The following is a 27,152-nucleotide window of genomic DNA, read 5'->3' on the forward strand; positions in this document are numbered from 1 at the left end:
TACCAGGCACTGGGCATCTGCTCACCAGGTACTGGGCATATGCATACCAGGCACTGGCATATGTTTACCCAGCACTGGGCATCTGCTCACCAGGCACTGGCACATGCTACACAGGCACTGGGCATCTGCTTACCAGGCACTGGGCATATGCTTACCAGGCCCTGGGCATATGTTCACCAGGCACTGGGCATATGTTCACCAGGCACTAGGCATATTCTCCCCTGGCACTGGGCATATGCATACCGGGCACTGGGCATATGCACCCCGGGCACTGGGCATATGCTTACCAGGCACTGGGCATATGCTCACCGGGCACTGGGCATATGCTTACAAGGCACTGGCATCTGCTTACCAGGCACTGGGCATCTGCTTACCAGGCACTGGCCATGTGCATACCAGGCACTGGGCATATGCTTACCAGGCACTGGGCATCTGCTTAGCAGGCTCTGGGCATATGCTTACCAGACACTGGGCATCTGCTCACCAGGCACCGGACATATGCTTACCTGGCACTGGGCATATGCTTACCGGGCCCTGGGCATATGCTTACCAGGCACTGGGCATCTGCTTACCATGCACTGTTTATATGCTTACCCGGCACTGGGCATCTGCTTACCAAGCAGTGGGCATATGCTTATGGGCACTGGGCATATGCTTACCGGGCATATGCTTACCAGGCACTGGGCATCTGCTTAGCAGGCACTGGGCATATGCTTACCAGGCACTGGGCATCTGCTCACCAGGCACCGGACATATGCTTACCAGGCACTGGCACATGCTTACCGGGCACTGGTGATATGCTTAGCAGACACTGGGAATATGCTTACCAGGTGCTGGGCATCTGCTCACCAGGTATGGGGCATATGCTTACCAGGCAATGGCATATGTTTACCCAGCACTGGGCATCTGCTCACCAGGCACTGGCACATGCTACACAGGCACTGGGCATCTGCTTACCAGGCACTGGGCATCTGCTCACCAGGTACTGGGCATATGCTTACCAGGCAATGGCATATGTTTACCCAGCACTGGGCATCTGCTCACCAGGCATTGGCACATGCTACACAGACACTGGGCATCTGCTTACCTTTCACTGGGCATATGCTTACCAGGCACTGGGAATATGTTCACCAGGCACTGGGCATATGCTCCCCGGGCACTGGGCATATGCATACCAGGCACTGGGCATATGCTCGCCAGGCACTGGACATATGCTTACCTGGCACTGGGCATATGCTTACAAGGCACTGGCATCTGCTTACCAGGCACTGGGCATCTGCTTACCAGGCAGTGGGCATGCACGTACCAGGCACTGGGCATATGCTTACCAGGCACTGGGTATCTGTTTCCTGGCACTGGGCATATGCTTACCAGACACTGGGCATCTGCTTAGCAGGCACTGGGCATCTGCTTACCAGGCACTGGACATCTGCTCACCAGTCACCGGATATATGCTAACCCGGCACTGGGCATATGCTTTCTAGGCACTGGGCATCTGCTTACCAGGCACTTTGCATATCCTTACCCGGAACTGGGCATCTGCTTACAGGGCACTGGGCATATGCTTACCGGGCATATGCGTAGCAGACACTGGGCATCTGCTTAGCAGGCATTGGGCACATGCTTACCAGGAACTGGGCATCTGCTCACCAGGCACTGGGCATATGCTTACCAAGCACTGGGCATATGCTTACCAGGCACTGGGCATCTGCTTACCAGGCACTGGGTATATGCTTACCAAGCACTGGCATCTGCTCACCAGGCACTGGGCATATGCTTACTGGGCACTGGGCATATGCTCACCAGTCACTGGGCATATGCTTACCAGGCACTGGGCATCTGCTTACCAGGCACTGGGCATATGCTCACCGGCACTGGGCATATGCTTACCAGGCACTGGGCATCTGCTTACCAAGCACTGGGAATCTGCTTTCCGAGCACTGGGCATATACTCCCGGGCACTGGGTATATTCTTACCAGGCACTGGGCATGTTCTTACCAGGCCCTGTGCATATGCTTACCGGGCACTGGGCATCTGCTTACCAGGCACTGGGCATATGCTTACCAGGCACTGGACATCTGCTTACCAGGCTTTGGGCATATTCTTACCGGGCACTGGGCACCTGCTTACCACACACTGGACATATGCTTACCAGGCACTGGGTATATCCAACTTCCTCTCCGACTTCTTTTTCTCCACCTGTGGTGTCCCCCAGGGACCTAATCTCTCTCCCTGGCTGTTCAACCAGTATCTGGCACTCCTTGCCCACCACATCGCCGCTCTCTGCCCTAATTTCCAGTGCTATGCGGACGATACCCAGCTCATTTTCAGGCTACCCTCAGCCTCCCCCTCTCCTTCCCTCATCTCTGACTGTCTGTCTGCTATCCAGGAATGGTGTGCCGCCAATGACCTCTGCCTTAATGCCAGTAAGACTGAGATTCTACTCATCGGTACACCCACTCCCTCCTTCCCTGCAGCTCTCTGGCCTGCCTCCCTTGGCCCCCTCCCTGCTCCTACCTGCAAGGCAAAAAACCTTGGGGTCATCTTCGACTCCACACTCTCCTTCTCTCCTCATATTTCTGACGTCGCTAAGAAGTCACACTACCAGCTGCACCTCCTCAGAGGTATTCTTCCCTTCCTCTCCTTCCCCCAGAAGCTCACTGTCTCCCGAGCCCTGGTTCTCTCGAAGCTGGATTACTGTAACAGCCTCTATCTTAATCTGCCTGCCTCCACTCTCCGCCCTCTGCAACTCATCCAGAACAGAACTGCGAGACTTGTCCTTGGCCTCAAGCCCAGGGACCGTATCTCTCCAGGACTGAAATCTCTACACTGGCTCCCAGTGGCTGCGAGGATAAAGTTCAAAACCCTCTGCATTGTCCACAAGGCCTTCTGGGGCCTGGGTCCTAAATACCTTCAACTCTCTCTTCACAAATATCTTCCTTCCCGAGCCCTTCGCTCATCCGCCTCCAACTCCCTCAGGGTCAGCCGCTTCTCGAAGCAACGAGCTGGGGGTAGATCTCTCTCCTCGGCAGGGGCCTCCCTCTGGAACAGCCTTCCTGCCTCCTTGAAACTTGAGGAGAACCATCTCCGGTTCCGGAAGCACCTCAAAGCCTTCCTCTTTGCTTCTGCTTTCTCTCTCCCTCTCCCCTGCTGAACAGCTAATATTCTTCACTGAAACTGCACTGACTCTGCAACTGGACCACTCTTAACGGCCTCGGTCCTGGGCCCAGCCACTCTCCAGTTGCACTGATGCCCTGGAACCCCTCTGCACTGCGGGACTGTCTCTGTATCCCTACAGCCCCCCCCTTTCCCAGCACTTGTTCTGCACTTACCTTGCACTTGCCACCAGCTGGCCCTATTTATTTATTACTTTACACCACTTACCTTGTACTGCACTTCCCCCCCTCCCCTTCCCCTTGCACTTTTCTCCCTCCCCCACCCCTGCACTTGCGCGATCTGAATGACACCTGGCCTAGTAGGATCGTTGTCTGTCTCCCCTTGTTCCTCCCCTCCCTGCCTCGTCGCGCCTTGAAACACCTGTGTATAGGCGTGTTACAAATGCCATATCATATCATATCATATCATATCATATCATATCATATCATATCATATATGCTTACCCAGCTCTGCACATCTGCTTACCAGGCACTGTGCATCAGCTTACCAGGCACCGGGCACATGCTTAACCAACACTGGGCCTCTGCTTACTAGGCACTGGGCATATGCTTAGCAGGCACTGGGCATCTGCTTACCAGGCACTGGGCATATGCTCCCCGGGCACTGGGTATATGCATACAAGGCACTGGCATATGCTTACCAGGCACTGGGCATATGCTTACCAGGCACTGGCATGTGCTCACCAGGCACTGGCCATCTGCTCACTAGGCCATGTGCATATGCTTACCAGGCACTGGGCGTGTGCTTACCAGCACTTGGAATATGCTTACCAGGCACTGGCATATGCCTACCAGCCACTGGGTATATTCTTACCAAGCACTGGGCATATGTTCCCTGGGCACTGGGTATATGCATACAAGGCACTGGCATATGCTTACCAGGCACTGGGCATATGCATACCAGGCACTGGCATGTGCTCAACAGGCACTGGCCATCTGCTCACTAGGCCCTGTGCATATGCTTACCAGGCACTGGGCATGTGCTTACCAGCACTGGGCATATGCTTACCAGACACTGGCATGTGCTCACCAGGCACTGGCCATCTGTTCACTAGGCCCTGTGCATATGCTTACCAGGCACTGGGCATGTGCTTACCAGCACTGGGAATATGCTTACCAGGCACTGAGCATCTGCTTACCAGGCACTGGCATCTGCTTACCAGGCACTGGGTATATGCTTAGCAAGCACTGGCATCTGCTCATCAGGCACTGGGCATATGCTTACTGGGCACTGGGCATCTGCCTACCAGTCACTGGGCATATGCTCACCAGTCACTGGGCATATGCTTACCAGGCACTGGGCATCTGCTTACCAGGCAATGGGCATATGCTCACCGGCACTGGGCATATGCTTACCAGGCACTGGGCATCTGCTTACCAAGCACGGGGAATCTGCTTTCCGGGCACTGGGCATATACTCCCGGGCACTGGGTATATTCTTACCAGTCACTGGGCATATGCTTACCAGGCCCTGTGCATATGCTTACCGGGCACTCAGCATCTGCTTACCAGGCACTGGGCATATGCTTACCAGGCACTGGGCACATGCTTAACCGGCACTGGGCCTCTGCTTACTAGGCACTGGGCATATGCTTAGCAGGCACTGGGCATCTGCTTACCAGGCACTGGGCATATGCTCCCCAGGCACTGGGTATATGCATACAAGGCACTGGCATATGCTTACCAGGCACTGGGCATATGCTTACCAGGCACTGGCATGTGCTCACCAGGCACTGGCCATCTGCTCACTAGGCCCTGTGCATATGCTTACCAGGCACTGGCACATGCTACACAGCCACTGGGCATCTGCTTACCAGGCACTGGGCATATGCTTACCAGGCACTGGGCATCTGCTTAACCGGCACTGGCATATGCTTACCAGCCACTGGCATATGCTTACCCAGCACTGGGCATCTGCTCACCAGGCACTGGCACATGCTACACAGACACTGGGCATCTGCTTACCAGGCACTGGGCATCTGCTCACCAGGCACTGGGCATATGCGTACCAGGCACTGGGCATATGCTCCCCGGGCACTGGGCATATTCTTACCAGGCACTGGGCATATACTCACCGGGCACTGGGAATATGCTTACAAGGTACTGGCATCTGCTTACCAGGTACTGGGCATATGCTTACCAGACACTGGGTATATGCTTACCCAGTACTGCGCATCTGCTTACCGGGCACTTTTCATCTGGTTACCAGGCACTGGGCATCTGCTTAGCAGGCACTGGGCATATACTTACCAGGCATTGGGCATCTGCTTACCAGGCACCGGGCACATGCTTACCCTGCACTGGGCACATGCTTACTAGGCACTGGGCATATGCTTAGCAGGCACTGGGCATCTGCTTACCAGACACTGGGCATATGCTCCCCGGGCACTGGGTATATGCTTACAAGGCACTGGCATATGCTTACCAGGCACTGGCCATATGCTTACCAGGCACTGGCCAGGCACTGGCCATCTGCTCACTAGGCCCTGTGCATATGCTTACCAGGCACTGGGCATGTGCTTACCAGGCACTGGGCATATGCTTACCAGGCACTGAGCATCTGCTTACAGGCACTGGCATCTGCTTACCAGGCACTGGCATATGCTTATCCAGCACTGGCATATGCTTATCCAGCACTGGGCATCTGCTCACCAGACACTGGCAAATGCTACACAGCCACTGGGCATCTGCTTACCAGGCAATGGGCATCTGCTCACCAGGCACTGGCATATGTTTACCCAGCACCGGGCATCTGCTTACCAGGCCCTGTGCATATGCTTACCAGGCACTGGGCATCTGCTTACCAGGCACTGGGCATATGCTTACCAGGCACTGGTAATATGCTTATCAGGCATTGGGCATATGCTTACCAGGCACTGGACATCTGCTTACCAGGCACTGGGTATATGCTTACCAGGCACTGGGCATCTGCTTCCCAGGCACTGGGCATATGCTTACCAAGCACTGGGCATATGCTTACCAGGCACTGGGCATCTGCTTACCAGGCACTGGGTATATGCTTACCAAGCACTGGCATCTGCTCACCAGGCACTGGGCATATGCTTACTGGGCACTGGGCATCTGCTTACCAGTCACTGGGCATATGCTCACCAGTCACTGGGCATATGCTTACCAGGCACTGGGCATCTGCTTACCAGGCACTGGGCATATGCTCACCTGCACTGGGTATATTCTTCCCAGGAACTTGGCATATGCTTACCAGGCCCTGTGCATATGCTTACCGGGCACTGGGCATCTGCTTACCATGCACTGGGCATTTGCTTACCAGGCACTGGAAATCTGCTTACCAGGCACTGGGCATATGCTTACCGGGCACTGGGCACCTGCTTACCAGGCACTGGACATATGCTTACCAGGCACTGGGTATATGCTTACCCAGCACTGCACATCTGCTTTCCGGGCACTGTGCATCTGCTTACCAGGCACTGGGCATCTGCTCAGCAGGCACTGGGCATATGCTTACCTGGAACTGGGCATCTGCTTACCAGGAACCGGGCACATGCTTAACCGGCACTGGGCCTTTGCTTACTAGGCAATGGGCATATGCTTAGCAGGCACTGGGCATCTGCTTACCAGGCACTGGGCATATGCTCCCCAGGCACTGGATATATGCATACAAGGCACTGGCATATGCTTACCAGGCAATGGGCATATGCTTATCAGGCACTGGCATGTGCTCACCAGGCACTGGCCATCTGCTTACCAGGCCCTGTGCATATGCTTACCAGACACTGGGCATGTGCTTACCAGCACTGGGCATCTGCTTCCCAGGCACTGGGCATCTGCTCACCAGGTACTGGGCATATGCTTACCAGGCACTGGCATATGTTTACCCAGCACTGGGCATCTGCTCACCAGGCACTGGCACATGCTACACAGGCACTGGGCATCTGCTGACCAGGCACTGGGCATATGCTTACCAGGCACTGGGCATCTGTTCACCAGGCACTGGGCATATGCTCCCCGGGCACTGGGCATATGCATACCAGGCACTGGGCATATGCTCCCTGGGCACTGGGCATATGCTTACCAGGCACTGGGCATATGCTCACCGGGCACTGGGCATATGCTGACAAGGCACTGGCATCTGCTTACCAGGCACTGGGCATCTGCTTACCAGGCACTGGCCATGTGCATACCAGGCACTGAGCATATGCTTACCAGGCACTGGCATATGCTTACCAGGCACTGGGCATCTGCTTACCAGACACTGGGCATCTGCTCAGCAGGCACTGGCCATATGCTTTCCTGGCACTGGGCATCTGCTTACCAGGCACCGGGCACATGCTTAACCGGCACTGGGCCTCTGCTTACTAGGCACTGGGCAAATGCTTAGCAGGCAATGGCCATATGCTTACCAGGCACTGGGCATATGCCTACCAGGCACTGGCTTGTGCTCACCAGGCACTGGCCATCTGCTTACCAGGCCCTGTGCATATGCTTTCCAGACACTGGGCATGTGCTTACCAGCACTGGGCATATGCTTACCAGGCACTGGGCATCTGCATAACCGGCACTGGCATATGCTTACCAGCCACTGGCATATGCTTACCCAGCACTGGGCATCTGCTCACCAGGCAATGGCACATGCTACAGAGGCACTGGGCATCTGCTTACCAGGCACTGGGTATATGCTCACCAGGCACTGGGCATATGCTCCCCGGGCACTGGGCATATGCATACCAGGCACTGGGCATATGCTCCCCGGGCACTGGGCATATGCTTACCAGGCACTGGGCATATACTCACCGGGCACTGCGCATATGCTTACAAGGCACTGGCATCTGCTTACCAGGCACTGGGCATATGCTTACCAGGCACTGGGCATATGCTTACCCAGCACTGCGCATCTGCTTACCGGGCACTGTGCATCTGCTTACCAGGCACTGTGCATATGCTTAGCAGGCACTGGGCATATGCTTACCAGGCACTGGGCATCTGCTTACCAGGGACCGGGCACATGCTTACCCTGCACTGGGCACATGCTTACTAGGCACTGGGCATATGCTTAGCAGGCACTGGGCATCTGCTTACCAGACACTAGGCATATTCTCCCTGGGCACTAGGTATATGCTCACAAGGCACTGGCATATGCTTACCAGGCACTGGGCATATGCTTACCAGGCACTGGCCAGGCACTGGCCATCTGCTCACTAGGCCCTCTGCATATGCCTACCAGGCACTGGGCATGTGCTTACCAGGCACTGGGCATATGCTTACCAGGCACTGAGCATCTGCTTACCAGGCACTGGCATCTGCTTACCAGGCACTGGCATACGCTTATCCAGCACTGGCATATGCTTCTCCAGCACTGGGCATCTGCTCACCAGACACTGGCACATGCTACACAGCCACTGGGCATCTGCTTACCAGGCACTGGGCATCTGCTCACCAGGCACTGGGCATATGCTTACCAGGCACTGGCATATGTTTACCCAGCACTGGGCATCTGCTCACCAGGCACTGGCACATGCTACACAGGCACTGGGTATCTGCTTACCAGGAACTGGGCATATGCTTACCAGGCACTGGGCATATGCTTACCAGGCACTGGCGTATGTTTACCCAGCACTGGGCATCTGCTCACCAGGCACTGGCACATGCTACACAGGCACTGGGCATCTGCTTACCAGTCACTGGGCATATGCTTACCAGACACTGGCATATGTTTACCCAGAACTGGGCATCTGCTCACCAGGCACTGGCACATGCTACACAGGCACTGGGCATCTGCTTACCAGGCACTGGGCATATGCTTACCAGGCACTGACATATGCTTACCAGCCACTGGCATATGCTTACCCAGCACTGGGCATCTGCTCACCAGACACTGGCACATGCTACACAGGCACTGGGCATCTGCTTACCAGGCACTGGGCATCTGCTCACCAGGTACTGGGCATATGCTTACCAGGCATTGGCATATGTTTACCCAGCACTGGGCATCTGCTCACCAGGCACTGGCACATGCTACACAGGCACTGGGCATCTGCTTACCAGGCACTGAGCATATGCTTACCAGGCACTGGCATATGTTTACCCAGCACTGGGCATCTGCTCACCAGGCACTGGCACATGCTACACAGGCACTGGGCATCTGCTTACCAGGCACTGGGCATATGCTTACCAGGCACTGGCATATGTTTACCCAACACTGGGCATCTGCTCACCAGGCACTGGCACATGCTACACAGGCACTGGGTATCTGCTTACCAGGAACTGGGCATATGCTTACCAGGCACTGGGCATATGCTTACCAGGCACTGGCGTATGTTTACCCAGCACTGGACATTTGCTCACCAGGCACTGGCACATGCTACACAGGCACTGGACATCTGCTTACCAGGCACTGGGCATCTGCTCACCATGTACTGGGCATATGCTTACCAGGCACTGGCATATGTTTACCCAGCACTGGGCATCTGCTCACCAGGCACTGGCACATGCTACACAGGCACTGGGCATCTGCTTACCAGGCACTGGGCATATGCTTACCAGGCACTGGCATATGTTTACCCAGAACTGGGCATCTGCTCACCAGGCACTGGCACATGCTAAACAGGCACTGGGAATCTGCTTACCAAGCACTGGGCATATGCTTACCAGGCACTGACATATGCTTACCAGCCACTGGCATATGCTTACCCAGCAAAGGGCATCTGCTCACCAGGCACTGGCACATGCTACACAGGCACTGGGCATCTGCTTACCAGGCACTGGGCATCTGCTCACCAGGTACTGGGCATATGCTTACCAGGCACTGGCATATGTTTACCCAGCACTGGGCACCTGCTCACCAGGCACTGGCACATGCTACACCGGCACTGGGCATCTGCTTACCAGGCACTGGGCATATGCTTACCAGGCACTGGCATATGTTTACCCAGCACTGGGCATCTGCTCACCGGGCACTGGCACATGCTACACAGGCACTGGGTATCTGCTTACCAGGAACTGGGCATATGCTTACCAGGCACTTACATATGCTTACCAGGCACTGGCGTATGTTTACCCAGCACTGGGCATCTGCTCACCAGGCACCGGCACATGCTACACAGGCACTGGGCATCTGCTTACCAGGCACTGGGCATCTGCTCACCATGTACTGGGCATATGTTTACCAGGCACTGGCATATGTTTACCCAGCACTGGGCATCTGCTCACCAGGCACTGGCACATGCTACACAGGCACTGGGCATCTGCTTACCAGGCACTGGGCATATGCTTACCAGACACTGGCATATGTTTACCCAGAACTGGGCATCTGCTCACCAGGCACTGGCGCATGCTACACAGGCACTGGGCATCTGCTTACCAGGCACTGGGCATATGCTTACCAGGCACTGACATATGCTTACCAGCCACTGGTATATGCTTACCCAGCCCTGGGCATCTGCTCACCAGGCACTAGCACCTGCTACACAGGCACTGGGAATCTGCTTACCAGGCACTGGGCATCTGCTCACCAGGTACTGGGCATATGCATACCAGGCACTGGCATATGTTTACCCAGCACTGGGCATCTGCTCACCAGGCACTGGCACATGCTACACAGGCACTGGGCATCTGCTTACCAGGCACTGGGCATATGCTTACCAGGCCCTGGGCATATGTTCACCAGGCACTGGGCATATGTTCACCAGGCACTAGGCATATGCTTCCCTGGCACTGGGCATATGCATACCGGGCACTGGGCATATGCACCCTGGGCACTGGGCATATGCTTACCAGGCACTGGGCATATGCTCACCGGGCACTGGGCATATGCTTACAAGGCACTGGCATCTGCTTACCAGGCACTGGGCATCTGCTTACCAGGCACTGGCCATGTGCATACCAGGCACTGGGCATATGCTTACCAGGCACTGGGCATCTGCTTAGCAGGCTCTGGGCATATGCTTACCAGACACTGGGCATCTGCTCACCAGGCACCGGACATATGCTTACCTGGCACTGGGCATATGCTTACCGGGCCCTGGGCATATGCTTACCAGGCACTGGGCATCTGCTTACCATGCACTGTTTATATGCTTACCCGGCACTGGGCATCTGCTTACCAAGCAGTGGGCATATGCTTATGGGCACTGGGCATATGCTTACCGGGCATATGCTTACCAGGCACTGGGCATCTGCTTAGCAGGCACTGGGCATATGCTTACCAGGCACTGGGCATCTGCTCACCAGGCACCGGACATATGCTTACCAGGCACTGGCACATGCTTACCGGGCACTGGTGATATGCTTAGCAGACACTGGGCATATGCTTACCAGGTGCTGGGCATCTGCTCACCAGGTATGGGGCATATGCTTACCAGGCAATGGCATATGTTTACCCAGCACTGGGCATCTGCTCACCAGGCACTGGCACATGCTACACAGGCACTGGGCATCTGCTTACCAGGCACTGGGCATCTGCTCACCAGGTACTGGGCATATGCTTACCAGGCAATGGCATATGTTTACCCAGCACTGGGCATCTGCTCACCAGGCATTGGCACATGCTACACAGACACTGGGCATCTGCTTACCTTTCACTGGGCATATGCTTACCAGGCACTGGGAATATGTTCACCAGGCACTGGGCATATGCTCCCCGGGCACTGGGCATATGCTCGCCAGGCACTGGACATATGCTTACCTGGCACTGGGCATATGCTTACAAGGCACTGGCATCTGCTTACCAGGCACTGGGCATCTGCTTACCAGGCAGTGGGCATGCACGTACCAGGCACTGGGCATATGCTTACCAGGCACTGGGTATCTGTTTCCTGGCACTGGGCATATGCTTACCAGACACTGGGCATCTGCTTAGCAGGCACTGGGCATCTGCTTACCAGGCACTGGACATCTGCTCACCAGTCACCGGATATATGCTAACCCGGCACTGGGCATATGCTTTCTAGGCACTGGGCATCTGCTTACCAGGCACTTTGCATATCCTTACCCGGAACTGGGCATCTGCTTACAGGGCACTGGGCATATGCTTACCGGGCATATGCGTAGCAGACACTGGGCATCTGCTTAGCAGGCATTGGGCACATGCTTACCAGGAACTGGGCATCTGCTCACCAGGCACTGGGCATATGCTTACCAAGCACTGGGCATATGCTTACCAGGCACTGGGCATCTGCTTACCAGGCACTGGGTATATGCTTACCAAGCACTGGCATCTGCTCACCAGGCACTGGGCATATGCTTACTGGGCACTGGGCATATGCTCACCAGTCACTGGGCATATGCTTACCAGGCACTGGGCATCTGCTTACCAGGCACTGTGCATATGCTCACCGGCACTGGGCATATGCTTACCAGGCACTGGGCATCTGCTTACCAAGCACTGGGAATCTGCTTTCCGAGCACTGGGCATATACTCCCGGGCACTGGGTATATTCTTACCAGGCACTGGGCATGTTCTTACCAGGCCCTGTGCATATGCTTACCGGGCACTGGGCATCTGCTTACCAGGCACTGGGCATATGCTTACCAGGCACTGGACATCTGCTTACCAGGCTTTGGGCATATTCTTACCGGGCACTGGGCACCTGCTTACCACACACTGGACATATGCTTACCAGGCACTGGGTATATCCAACTTCCTCTCCGACTTCTTTTTCTCCACCTGTGGTGTCCCCCAGGGACCTAATCTCTCTCCCTGGCTGTTCAACCAGTATCTGGCACTCCTTGCCCACCACATCGCCGCTCTCTGCCCTAATTTCCAGTGCTATGCGGACGATACCCAGCTCATTTTCAGGCTACCCTCAGCCTCCCCCTCTCCTTCCCTCATCTCTGACTGTCTGTCTGCTATCCAGGAATGGTGTGCCGCCAATGACCTCTGCCTTAATGCCAGTAAGACTGAGATTCTACTCATCGGTACACCCACTCCCTCCTTCCCTGCAGCTCTCTGGCCTGCCTCCCTTGGCCCCCTCCCTGCTCCTACCTGCAAGGCAAAAAACCTTGGGGTCATCTTCGACTCCACACTCTCCTTCTCTCCTCATATTTCTGACGTCGCTAAGAAGTCACACTACCAGCTGCACCTCCTCAGAGGTATTCTTCCCTTCCTCTCCTTCCCCCAGAAGCTCACTGTCTCCCGAGCCCTGGTTCTCTCGAAGCTGGATTACTGTAACAGCCTCTATCTTAATCTGCCTGCCTCCACTCTCCGCCCTCTGCAACTCATCCAGAACAGAACTGCGAGACTTGTCCTTGGCCTCAAGCCCAGGGACCGTATCTCTCCAGGACTGAAATCTCTACACTGGCTCCCAGTGGCTGCGAGGATAAAGTTCAAAACCCTCTGCATTGTCCACAAGGCCTTCTGGGGCCTGGGTCCTAAATACCTTCAACTCTCTCTTCACAAATATCTTCCTTCCCGAGCCCTTCGCTCATCCGCCTCCAACTCCCTCAGGGTCAGCCGCTTCTCGAAGCAACGAGCTGGGGGTAGATCTCTCTCCTCGGCAGGGGCCTCCCTCTGGAACAGCCTTCCTGCCTCCTTGAAACTTGAGGAGAACCATCTCCGGTTCCGGAAGCACCTCAAAGCCTTCCTCTTTGCTTCTGCTTTCTCTCTCCCTCTCCCCTGCTGAACAGCTAATATTCTTCACTGAAACTGCACTGACTCTGCAACTGGACCACTCTTAACGGCCTCGGTCCTGGGCCCAGCCACTCTCCAGTTGCACTGATGCCCTGGAACCCCTCTGCACTGCGGGACTGTCTCTGTATCCCTACAGCCCCCCCCTTTCCCAGCACTTGTTCTGCACTTACCTTGCACTTGCCACCAGCTGGCCCTATTTATTTATTACTTTACACCACTTACCTTGTACTGCACTTCCCCCCCTCCCCTTCCCCTTGCACTTTTCTCCCTCCCCCACCCCTGCACTTGCGCGATCTGAATGACACCTGGCCTAGTAGGATCGTTGTCTGTCTCCCCTTGTTCCTCCCCTCCCTGCCTCGTCGCGCCTTGAAACACCTGTGTATAGGCGTGTTACAAATGCCATATCATATCATATCATATCATATCATATCATATCATATATGCTTACCCAGCTCTGCACATCTGCTTACCAGGCACTGTGCATCAGCTTACCAGGCACCGGGCACATGCTTAACCAACACTGGGCCTCTGCTTACTAGGCACTGGGCATATGCTTAGCAGGCACTGGGCATCTGCTTACCAGGCACTGGGCATATGCTCCCCGGGCACTGGGTATATGCATACAAGGCACTGGCATATGCTTACCAGGCACTGGGCATATGCTTACCAGGCACTGGCATGTGCTCACCAGGCACTGGCCATCTGCTCACTAGGCCATGTGCATATGCTTACCAGGCACTGGGCGTGTGCTTACCAGCACTTGGAATATGCTTACCAGGCACTGGCATATGCCTACCAGCCACTGGGTATATTCTTACCAAGCACTGGGCATATGTTCCCTGGGCACTGGGTATATGCATACAAGGCACTGGCATATGCTTACCAGGCACTGGGCATATGCATACCAGGCACTGGCATGTGCTCAACAGGCACTGGCCATCTGCTCACTAGGCCCTGTGCATATGCTTACCAGGCACTGGGCATGTGCTTACCAGCACTGGGCATATGCTTACCAGGCACTGGCATGTGCTCACCAGGCACTGGCCATCTGTTCACTAGGCCCTGTGCATATGCTTACCAGGCACTGGGCATGTGCTTACCAGCACTGGGAATATGCTTACCAGGCACTGAGCATCTGCTTACCAGGCACTGGCATCTGCTTACCAGGCACTGGGTATATGCTTACCAAGCACTGGCATCTGCTCATCAGGCACTGGGCATATGCTTACTGGGCACTGGGCATCTGCCTACCAGTCACTGGGCATATGCTCACCAGTCACTGGGCATATGCTTACCAGGCACTGGGCATCTGCTTACCAGGCAATGGGCATATGCTCACCGGCACTGGGCATATGCTTACCAGGCACTGGGCATCTGCTTACCAAGCACGGGGAATCTGCTTTCCGGGCACTGGGCATATACTCCCGGGCACTGGGTATATTCTTACCAGTCACTGGGCATATGCTTACCAGGCCCTGTGCATATGCTTACCGGGCACTCAGCATCTGCTTACCAGGCACTGGGCATATGCTTACCAGGCACTGGGCACATGCTTAACCGGCACTGGGCCTCTGCTTACTAGGCACTGGGCATATGCTTAGCAGGCACTGGGCATCTGCTTACCAGGCACTGGGCATATGCTCCCCAGGCACTGGGTATATGCATACAAGGCACTGGCATATGCTTACCAGGCACTGGGCATATGCTTACCAGGCACTGGCATGTGCTCACCAGGCACTGGCCATCTGCTCACTAGGCCCTGTGCATATGCTTACCAGGCACTGGCACATGCTACACAGCCACTGGGCATCTGCTTACCAGGCACTGGGCATATGCTTACCAGGCACTGGGCATCTGCTTAACCGGCACTGGCATATGCTTACCAGCCACTGGCATATGCTTACCCAGCACTGGGCATCTGCTCACCAGGCACTGGCACATGCTACACAGACACTGGGCATCTGCTTACCAGGCACTGGGCATCTGCTCACCAGGCACTGGGCATATGCGTACCAGGCACTGGGCATATGCTCCCCGGGCACTGGGCATATTCTTACCAGGCACTGGGCATATACTCACCGGGCACTGGGAATATGCTTACAAGGTACTGGCATCTGCTTACCAGGTACTGGGCATATGCTTACCAGACACTGGGTATATGCTTACCCAGTACTGCGCATCTGCTTACCGGGCACTTTTCATCTGGTTACCAGGCACTGGGCATCTGCTTAGCAGGCACTGGGCATATACTTACCAGGCATTGGGCATCTGCTTACCAGGCACCGGGCACATGCTTACCCTGCACTGGGCACATGCTTACTAGGCACTGGGCATATGCTTAGCAGGCACTGGGCATCTGCTTACCAGACACTGGGCATATGCTCCCCGGGCACTGGGTATATGCTTACAAGGCACTGGCATATGCTTACCAGGCACTGGCCATATGCTTACCAGGCACTGGCCAGGCACTGGCCATCTGCTCACTAGGCCCTGTGCATATGCTTACCAGGCACTGGGCATGTGCTTACCAGGCACTGGGCATATGCTTACCAGGCACTGAGCATCTGCTTACAGGCACTGGCATCTGCTTACCAGGCACTGGCATATGCTTATCCAGCACTGGCATATGCTTATCCAGCACTGGGCATCTGCTCACCAGACACTGGCAAATGCTACACAGCCACTGGGCATCTGCTTACCAGGCAATGGGCATCTGCTCACCAGGCACTGGCATATGTTTACCCAGCACCGGGCATCTGCTTACCAGGCCCTGTGCATATGCTTACCAGGCACTGGGCATCTGCTTACCAGGCACTGGGCATATGCTTACTAGGCACTGGTAATATGCTTATCAGGCATTGGGCATATGCTTACCAGGCACTGGACATCTGCTTACCAGGCACTGGGTATATGCTTACCAGGCACTGGGCATCTGCTTCCCAGGCACTGGGCATATGCTTACCAAGCACTGGGCATATGCTTACCAGGCACTGGGCATCTGCTTACCAGGCACTGGGTATATGCTTACCAAGCACTGGCATCTGCTCACCAGGCACTGGGCATATGCTTACTGGGCACTGGGCATCTGCTTACCAGTCACTGGGCATATGCTCACCAGTCACTGGGCATATGCTTACCAGGCACTGGGCATCTGCTTACCAGGCACTGGGCATATGCTCACCTGCACTGGGTATATTCTTCCCAGGAACTTGGCATATGCTTACCAGGCCCTGTGCATATGCTTACCGGGCACTGGGCATCTGCTTACCATGCACTGTGCATTTGCTTACCAGGCACTGGAAATCTGCTTACCAGGCACTGGGCATATGCTTACCGGGCACTGGGCACCTGCTTACCAGGCACTGGACATATGCTTACCAGGCACTGGGTATATGCTTACCCAGCACTGCACATCTGCTTTCCGGGCACTGTGCATCTGCTTACCAGGCACTGGGCATCTGCTCAGCAGGCACTGGGCATATGCTTACCTGGAACTGGGCATCTGCTTACCAGGAACCGGGCACATGCTTAACCGGCACTGGGCCTTTGCTTACTAGGCAATGGGCATATGCTTAGCAGGCACTGGGCATCTGCTTACCAGGCACTGGGCATATGCTCCCCAGGCACTGGATATATGCATACAAGGCACTGGCATATGCTTACCAGGCAATGGGCATATGCTTATCAGGCACTGGCATGTGCTCACCAGGCACTGGCCATCTGCTTACCAGGCCCTGTGCATATGCTTACCAGACACTGGGCATGTGCTTACCAGCACTGGGAATATGCTTACCAGCACTGAGCATCTGCTTACCAGGCACTGGCATATGCTTATCAGCCACTGGCATATGCATACCCAGCACTGGGCATCTGCTCATCAGGCACTGGCACATGCTACACAGCCACTGGGCATCTGCTTACCAGGCAAAGGGCATATGCTTAACAGGCACTGGGCATCTGCTTAACCGGCACTGGCATATGCTTACCAGCCACTGGCATATGCTTACCCAGCACTGGGCATCTGCTCACCAGGCACTGGCACATGCTACACAGGCACTGGGCATCTGCTTACCAGGCACTGGGTATATGCTCACCAGGCACTGGGCATATACTCACTTGGCAACGGGCATATGTTTACAAGGCACTGGCATCTGCTTACCAGGCACTGGGCATATGCTTACCAGGCACTGGGCATATGCTTACCCAGCACTGCGCATCTGCTTATCGGGCACTGTGCATCTGCTTACCAGGCACTGGGCATCTGCTTAGCAGGCACTGGGCGTCTGCTTACCAGGCACCTGGCACATGCTTACCCTGCACTGGGCACATGCTTACTAGGCACTGGGCATATGCTTAGCAGGCACTGGGCATCTGCTTACCAGATAGTAGGCATATGCTCCCCGGGCACTGGGTATATGATCACAAGGCACTGGCATATGCTTACCAGGCACTGGGCATATGCTTACCAGGCACTGGCCAGGCACTGGCCATCTGCTCACTAGGCCCTGTGCACTGGGCATGTGCTTACCAGGCACTGGGCATATGCTTACCAGGCACTGAGCATCTGCTTACCAGTCACTGGCATCTGCTTACCAGGCACTGGCATATGCTTATCCAGCACTGGCATATGCTTCTCCAGCACTAGGCATCTGCTCACCAGACACTGGCACATGCTACACAGCCACTGGGCATCTGCTTACCAGGCACTGGGCATCTGCTTACCAGGCACTGGGCATATGCTTACCAGGCACTGGCATATGCTTACCCAGCACCGGGCATCTGCTCACCAGGCACTGGCACATGCTACACAGGCACTGGGCATCTGCTTACCAGGCACTGGGCATATGCTTACCAGACACTGGCATATGTTTACCCAGAACTGGGCATCTGCTCACCAGGCACTGGCACATGCAACACAGGCACTGGGCATCTGCTTACCAGGCACTGGGCATATGCTTACCAGGCACTGACATAAGCTTACCAGCCACTGGCATATGCTTACCTAGCACTGGGCATCTGCTCACCAGGCACTGGCACATGCTACACAGGCACTAGGCATCTGCTTCCCAGGCACTGGGCATCTGCTCACCAGGTACTGGGCATATGCTTACCAGGCACTGGCATATGTTTACCCAGCACTGGGCATCTGCTCACCAGGCACTGGCACATGCTACACAGACACTGGGCATCTGCTTACCAGGCACTGGGCATATGCTTACGAGGCACTGGCAAGGCACTGGCCATCTGCTCACTAGGCCCTGTGCACTGGGCATGTGCTTACCAGGCACTGGGCATATGCTTACCAGGCACTGAGCATCTGCTTACCAGGCACTGGCATCTGCTTACCAGGCACTGGCATATGCTTATCCAGCACTGGCATATGCTTCTCCAGCACTAGGCATCTGCTCACCAGACACTGGCACATGCTACACAGCCACTGGGCATCTGCTTACCAGGCACTGGGCATCTGCTTACCAGGCACTGGGCATATGCTTACCAGGCACTGGCATATGTTTACCCAGCACCGGGCATCTGCTCACCAGGCACTGGCACATGCTACACAGGCACTGGGCATCTGCTTACCAGGCACTGGGCATATGCTTACCAGACACTGGCATATGTTTACCCAGAACTGGGCATCTGCTCACCAGGCACTGGCACATGCGACACAGGCACTGGGCATCTGCTTACCAGGCACTGGGCATATGCTTACCAGGCACTGACATATGCTTACCAGCCACTGGCATATGCTTACCTAGCACTGGGCATCTGCTCACCAGGCACTGGCACATGCTACACAGGCACTAGGCATCTGCTTCCCAGGCACTGGGCATCTGCTCACCAGGTACTGGGCATATGCTTACCAGGCACTGGCATATGTTTACCCAGCACTGGGCATCTGCTCACCAGGCACTGGCACATGCTACACAGACACTGGGCATCTGCTTACCAGGCACTGGGCATATGCTTACCAGGCACTGGGCATATGTTCACCAGGCACTGGGCATATGCTCCCCGGGCACTGGGCATATGCTTACCAGGCACTGGGCATATGCTCACCGGGCACTGGGCATATGCTTACAAGGCACTGGCATCTGCTTACCAGGCACTGGGCATCTGCTTACCAGGCACTGGCCATGTGCATACCAGGCACTGGGCATATGCTTACCAGGCACTGGGCATCTGCTTGCCAGGCACTGAGCATATGCTTACCAGGCACTGGCATCTGCTTACCAGGCACTGGCATATGCTTATCCAGCACTGGCATATGCTTCTCCAGCACTGGGCATCTGCTCACCAGACGCTGGCACATGCTACACAGCCACTGGGCATCTGCTTACAGGCACGGCGCATCTGCTCAGCAGGCAATGGGCATATGCTTACCAGGCACTGGCATATGTTTACCCAGCCCCGGGCATCTGCTCACCAGGCACTGGCACATGCTACACAGGCACTGGGCATCTGCTTACCAGGCACTGGGCATATGCTTACCAGGCACTGGCATATGTTTACCCAGCACTGGGCATCTGCTCACCAGGCACTGGCACATGCTACACAGGCACTGGGCATCTGCTTACCAGGAACTGGGCATATGCTTACCATGCACTGCAATATGTTTACCCAGCACTGGGCATCTGCTCACCAGGCACTGCACATGCTACACAGGCACTGGGTATCTGCTTACCAGGAACTGGGCATATGCTTACCAGGCACTGGGCATATGCTCCCCGAGCACTGGGCATATGCATACCAGGCACTGGGCATATGCTCCCCGGGCACTGGGCATATGCTTACCAGGCACTGGGCATATACTCACCGGGCACTGGGCATATGCTTACAAGGCACTGGCATCTGCTTACCAGGCACTGGGCATATGCTTACCAGGCACTGGGCATATGCTTACCCAGCACTGCGCATCTGCTTACCGGGCACTGTGCATCTGCTTACCAGGCACTGGGCATCTGCTTAGCAGGCACTGGGGATATGCTTACCAGGCACTGGGCATCTGCTTACCAGGCACCGGGCACATGCTTACCCTGCACTGGGCACATGCTTACCAGGCACTGGGCATATGCTTAGCAGGCACTGGGCATCTGCTTACCAGACACTAGGCATATGCTCCCCGGGCACTAGGTATATGCTCACAAGGCACTGGCATATGCTTACCAGGCACTGGGCATATGCTTACCAGGCACTGGCCAGGCACTGGCCATCTGCTCACTAGGCCCTCTGCATATGCCTACCAGGCACTGGGCATGTTCTTACCAGGCACTGGGCATATGCTTACCAGGCACTGAGCATCTGCTTACCAGGCACTGGCATCTGCTTATCCAGCACTGACATATGCTTCTCCAGCACTGGGCATCTGCTCACCAGACGCTGGCACATGCTACACAGCCACTGGGCATCTGCTTACAGGTACGGGGCATCTGCTCACCAGGCACTGGGCATATGCTTACCAGGCACTGGCATATGTTTACCCAGCCCCGGGCATCTGCTCACCAGGCACTGGCACATGCTACACAGTCACTGGGCATCTGCTTACCAGGCACTGGGCATATGCTTACCAGGCACTGGCATATGTTTACCCAGCACTGGGCATCTGCTCACCAGGCACTGGCACATGCTACACAGGCACTGGGCATCTGCTTACCAGGCACTGGGCATATGCTTACCAGGCACTGGCATATGTTTACCCATCACTGGGCATCTGCTCACCAGGCACTGGCACATGCTACACAGGCACTGGGTATCTGCTTACCAGGAACTGGGCATATGCTTACCAGGCACTGGGCATATGCTTACCAGGCACTGGCGTATGTTTACCCAGCACTGGGCATCTGCTCACCAGGAACCGGCACATGCTACACAGGCACTGGGCATCTGCTTACCAAGCACTGGGCATCTGCTCACCATGTACTGGTCATATGCTTACCAGGCACTGGCATATGTTTACCCAGCACTGGGCATCTGCTCACCAGGCACTGGCACATGCTACACAGGCACTGGGCATCTGCTTACCAGGCACTGGGCATATGCTTACCACACACTGGCATATGTTTACCCAGAACTGGGCATCTGCTCACCAGGCACTGGCACATGCTACACAGGCACTGGGCATCTGCTTACCAGGCACTGGGCATATGCTTACCAGGCACTGACATATACTTACCAGCCTCTGGCATATGCTTACCCAGCACTGGGCATCTGCTCACCAGGCACTGGCACATGCTACACAGGCACTGGGCATCTGCTTACCAGGCACTGGGCATCTGCTCACCAGGTACTGGGCATATGCTTACCAGGCACTGGCATATGTTTACCCAGCACTGGGCATCTGCTCACCAGGCACTGGCACATGCTACACAGGCACTGGGTATCTGCTTACCAGGCACTGGGCATATGCTTACCAGGCACTGGCATATGTTTACCCAGCACTGGGCATCTGCTCACCAGGCACTGCACATGCTACACAGGCACTGGGTATCTGCTTACCAGGAACTGGGCATATGCTTACCAGGCACTGGGCATATGCTTACCAGGCACTGGCGTATGTTTACCCAGCACTGGGCATCTGCTCTTCAGGCACTGGCACATGCTACACAGGCACTGGGCATCTGCTTACCAGGCACTGGGCATCTGCTTACCAGGCACTGGGCATATGCTTACCTGGCACTGGGCATATGCTCACCGGCACTGGGCATATGCTTACCAGGCACTGGGCATCTGCTTACCAAGCACTGGGAATCTGCTTTCCGAGCACTGGGCATATACTCCCGGGCACTGGGTATATTCTTACCAGGCACTGGGCATGTGCTTACCAGGCCCTGTGCATATGCTTACCGGGCACTGGGCATCTGCTTACCAGGCACTGGGCATATGCTTACCAGGCACTGGACATCTGCTTACCAGGCATTGGGAATATTCTTACCGGGCACTGGGCACCTGCTTACCAGGCACTGGACATATGCTTACCAGGCACTGGGTATATGCTTACCCAGCTCTGCACATCTGCTTACCAGGCACTGTGCATCAGCTTACCAGGCACCGGGCACATGCTTAACCAACACTGGGCCTCTGCTTACTAGGCACTGGGCATATGCTTAGCAGGCACTGGGCATCTGCTTACCAGGCACTGGGCATATGCTCCCCGGGCACTGGTTACATGCATACAAGGCACTGGCATATGCTTACCAGGCACTGGGCATATGCTTACCAGGCACTGGCATGTGCTCACCAGGCACTGGCCATCTGCTCACTAGGCCCTGTGCATATGCTTACCAGGCACTGGGCATGTGCTTACCAGCACTGGGAATATGCTTACCAGGCACTGAGCATCTGCTTACCAGGCACTGGCATATGCCTACCAGCCACTTGGTATATTCTTACCAAGCAAGCACTGGGCATATGCTCCCTGGGCACTGGGTATATGCATACAAGGCACTGGCATATGCTTACCAGGCACTGGGCATATGCATACCAGGCACTGGCATGTGCTCAACAGGCACTGGCCATCTGCTCACTAGGCCCTGTGCATATGCTTACCAGGCAATGGGCATGTGCTTACCAGCACTGGGCATATGCTTACCAGGCACTGGCATGTGCTCACCAGGCACTGGCCATCTGTTCACTAGGCCCTGTGCATATGCTTACCAGGCACTGGGCATGTGCTTACCAGCACTGGGAATATGCTTACCAGGCACTGAGCATCTGCTTACCAGGCACTGGCATCTGCTTACCAGGCACTGGGTATATGCTTACCAAGCACTGGCATGTGCTCATCAGGCACTGGGCATATGCTTACCGGGCACTGGGCATCTGCCTACCAGTCACTGGGCATATGCTCACCAGTCACTGGGCATATGCTTACCAGGCACTGGGCATCTGCTTACCAGGCACTGGGCATATGCTCACCGGCACTGGGCATATGCTTACCAGGCACTGGGCATCTGCTTACCAAGCACTGGGAATCTGCTTTCCGGGCACTGGGCATATACTCCCGGGCACTGGGTATATTCTTACCAGGCACTGGGCATATGCTTACCAGGCCCTGTGCATATGCTTACCGGGCACTCGGCAATAGCTTACCAGGCACTGGGCATATGCTTACCAGGCACCGGGCACATGCTTAACCGGCACTGGTCCTCTGCTTACTAGGCACTGGGCATATGCTTAGCAGGCACTGGGCATCTGCTTACCAGGCACTGGGCATATGCTCCCCGGGCACTGGGTATATGCATACAAGGCACTGGCATATGCTTACCAGGCACTGGGCATATGCTTACCAGGCACTGGCATGTGCTCACCAGGCACTGGCCATCTGCTCACTAGGCCCTGTGCATATGCTTACCAGGCACTGGGCATGTGCTTACCAGCACTGGGAATATGCTTACCAGGCACTGAGCATCTGCTTACCAGGCACTGGTATATGCTTACCAGCCACTGGCATATGCATACCCAGCAATGGGCATCTGCTCACCAGGCACTGGCACATGCTACACAGCCACTGGGCATCTGCTTACCAGGCACTGGGCTTCTGCTTAACCGGCACTGGCATATGCTTACCAGCCACTGGCATATGCTTACCCAGCACTGGGCAACTGCTCACCAGGCACTGGCAAATGCTACACAGACACTGGGCATCTGCTTACCAGGCACTGGGCATCTGCTCACCAGGCACTGGGCATATGCATACCAGGCACTGGGCATATGCTCCCCGGGCACTGGGCATATGCTTACCAGGCACTGGGCATATACTCACCGGGCACTGGGAATATGCTTACAAGGTACTGGCATCTGCTTACCAGGTACTGGGCATATGCTTACCAGACACTGGGTATATGCTTACCCAGTACTGCGCATCTGCTTACCGGGCACTTTGCATCTGGTTACCAGGCACTGGGCATCTGCTTAGCAGACACTGGGCATATGCTTACCAGGCATTGGGCATCTGCTTACCAGGCACCGGGCACATGCTTACCCTGCACTGGGCACATGCTTACTAGGCACTGGGCATATGCTTAGCAGGCACTGGGCATCTGCTTACCAGACACTGGGCATATGCTCCCCGGGCACTGGGTATATGCTTACAAGGCACTGGCATATGCTTACCAGGCACTGGCCATATGCTTACCAGGCACTGGCCAGGCACTGGCCATCTGCTCACTAGGCCCTGTGCATATGCTTACCAGGCACTGGGCATGTGCTTACCAGGCACTGGGCATATGCTTACCAGGCACTGAGCATCTGCTTACAGGCACCGGCATCTGCTTACCAGGCACTGGCATATGCTTATCCAGCACTGGCATATGCTTATCCAGCACTGGGCATCTGCTCACCAGACACTGGCACATGCTACACAGCCACTGGGCATCTGCTTACCAGGCAATTTGCATCTGCTCACCAGGCACTGGGCATATGCTCACCAGGCACTGGCATATGTTTACCCAGCACCGGGCATCTGCTTACCAGGCCCAGTGCATATGCTTACCAGGCACTGGGCATCTGCTTACCAGGCACTGGGCATATGCTTACCAGGCACTGGTAATATGCTTATCAGGCATTGGGCATATGCTTACCAGGCACTGGACATCTGCTTACCAGGCACTGGGTATATGCTTACTCGGCACTGGGCATCTGCTTACCAGGCACTGGGCATATGCTTACCAAGCACTGGGCATATGCTTACCAGGCACTGGGCATCTGCTTACCAGGCACTGGGTATATGCTTACCAAACACTGGCATCTGCTCACCAGGCACTGGGCATATGCTTACTGGGCACTGGGCATCTGCTTACCAGTCACTGGGCATATGCTCACCAGTCACTGGGCATATGCTTACCAGGCACTGGGCATCTGCTTACCAGGCACTGGGCATATGCTCACCGGCACTGGGTATATTCTTTCCAGGCACTTGGCATATGCTTACCAGGCCCTGTTCATATGCTTACCGGGCACTGGGCATCTGCTTACCATGCACTGGGCATTTGCTTACCAGGCACTGGAAATCTGCTTACCAGGCACTGGGCATATGCTTACCGGGCACTGGGCACCTGCTTACCAGGCACTGGGTATATGCTTACCCAGCACTGCACATCTGCTTTCCGGGCACTGTGCATCTGCTTACCAGGCACTGGGCATCTGCTCAGCAGGCACTGGGCATATGCTTACCTGGCACTGGGCATCTGCTTACCAGGAACCGGGCACATGCTTAACCGGCACTGGGCCTTTGCTTACTAGGCAATGGGCATATGCTTAGCAGGCACTGGGCATCTGCTTACCAGGCACTGGGCATATGCTCCCCAGGCACTGGGTATATGCATACAAGGCACTGGCATATGCTTACCAGGCACTGGGCTTCTGCTTAACCGGCACTGGCATATGCTTACCAGCCACTGGCATATGCTTACCCAGCACTGGGCAACTGCTCACCAGGCACTGGCAAATGCTACACAGACACTGGGCATCTGCTTACCAGGCACTGGGCATCTGCTCACCAGGCACTGGGCATATGCATACCAGGCACTGGGCATATGCTCCCCGGGCACTGGGCATATGCTTACCAGGCACTGGGCATATACTCACCGGGCACTGGGAATATGCTTACAAGGTACTGGCATCTGCTTACCAGGTACTGGGCATATGCTTACCAGACACTGGGTATATGCTTACCCAGTACTGCGCATCTGCTTACCGGGCACTTTGCATCTGGTTACCAGGCACTGGGCATCTGCTTAGCAGACACTGGGCATATGCTTACCAGGCATTGGGCATCTGCTTACCAGGCACCGGGCACATGCTTACCCTGCACTGGGCACATGCTTACTAGGCACTGGGCATATGCTTAGCAGGCACTGGGCATCTGCTTACCAGACACTGGGCATATGCTCCCCGGGCACTGGGTATATGCTTACAAGGCACTGGCATATGCTTACCAGGCACTGGCCATATGCTTACCAGGCACTGGCCAGGCACTGGCCATCTGCTCACTAGGCCCTGTGCATATGCTTACCAGGCACTGGGCATGTGCTTACCAGGCACTGGGCATATGCTTACCAGGCACTGAGCATCTGCTTACAGGCACCGGCATCTGCTTACCAGGCACTGGCATATGCTTATCCAGCACTGGCATATGCTTATCCAGCACTGGGCATCTGCTCACCAGACACTGGCACATGCTACACAGCCACTGGGCATCTGCTTACCAGGCAATTTGCATCTGCTCACCAGGCACTGGGCATATGCTCACCAGGCACTGGCATATGTTTACCCAGCACCGGGCATCTGCTTACCAGGCCCAGTGCATATGCTTACCAGGCACTGGGCATCTGCTTACCAGGCACTGGGCATATGCTTACCAGGCACTGGTAAT

The sequence above is a fragment of the Ambystoma mexicanum genome, chromosome 6p (assembly GCF_040938575.1).
Source record: "Ambystoma mexicanum isolate Mex_15411 chromosome 6p, UKY_AmexF1_1, whole genome shotgun sequence".
In the NCBI taxonomy this organism is placed as follows: domain Eukaryota; kingdom Metazoa; phylum Chordata; class Amphibia; order Caudata; family Ambystomatidae; genus Ambystoma; species Ambystoma mexicanum.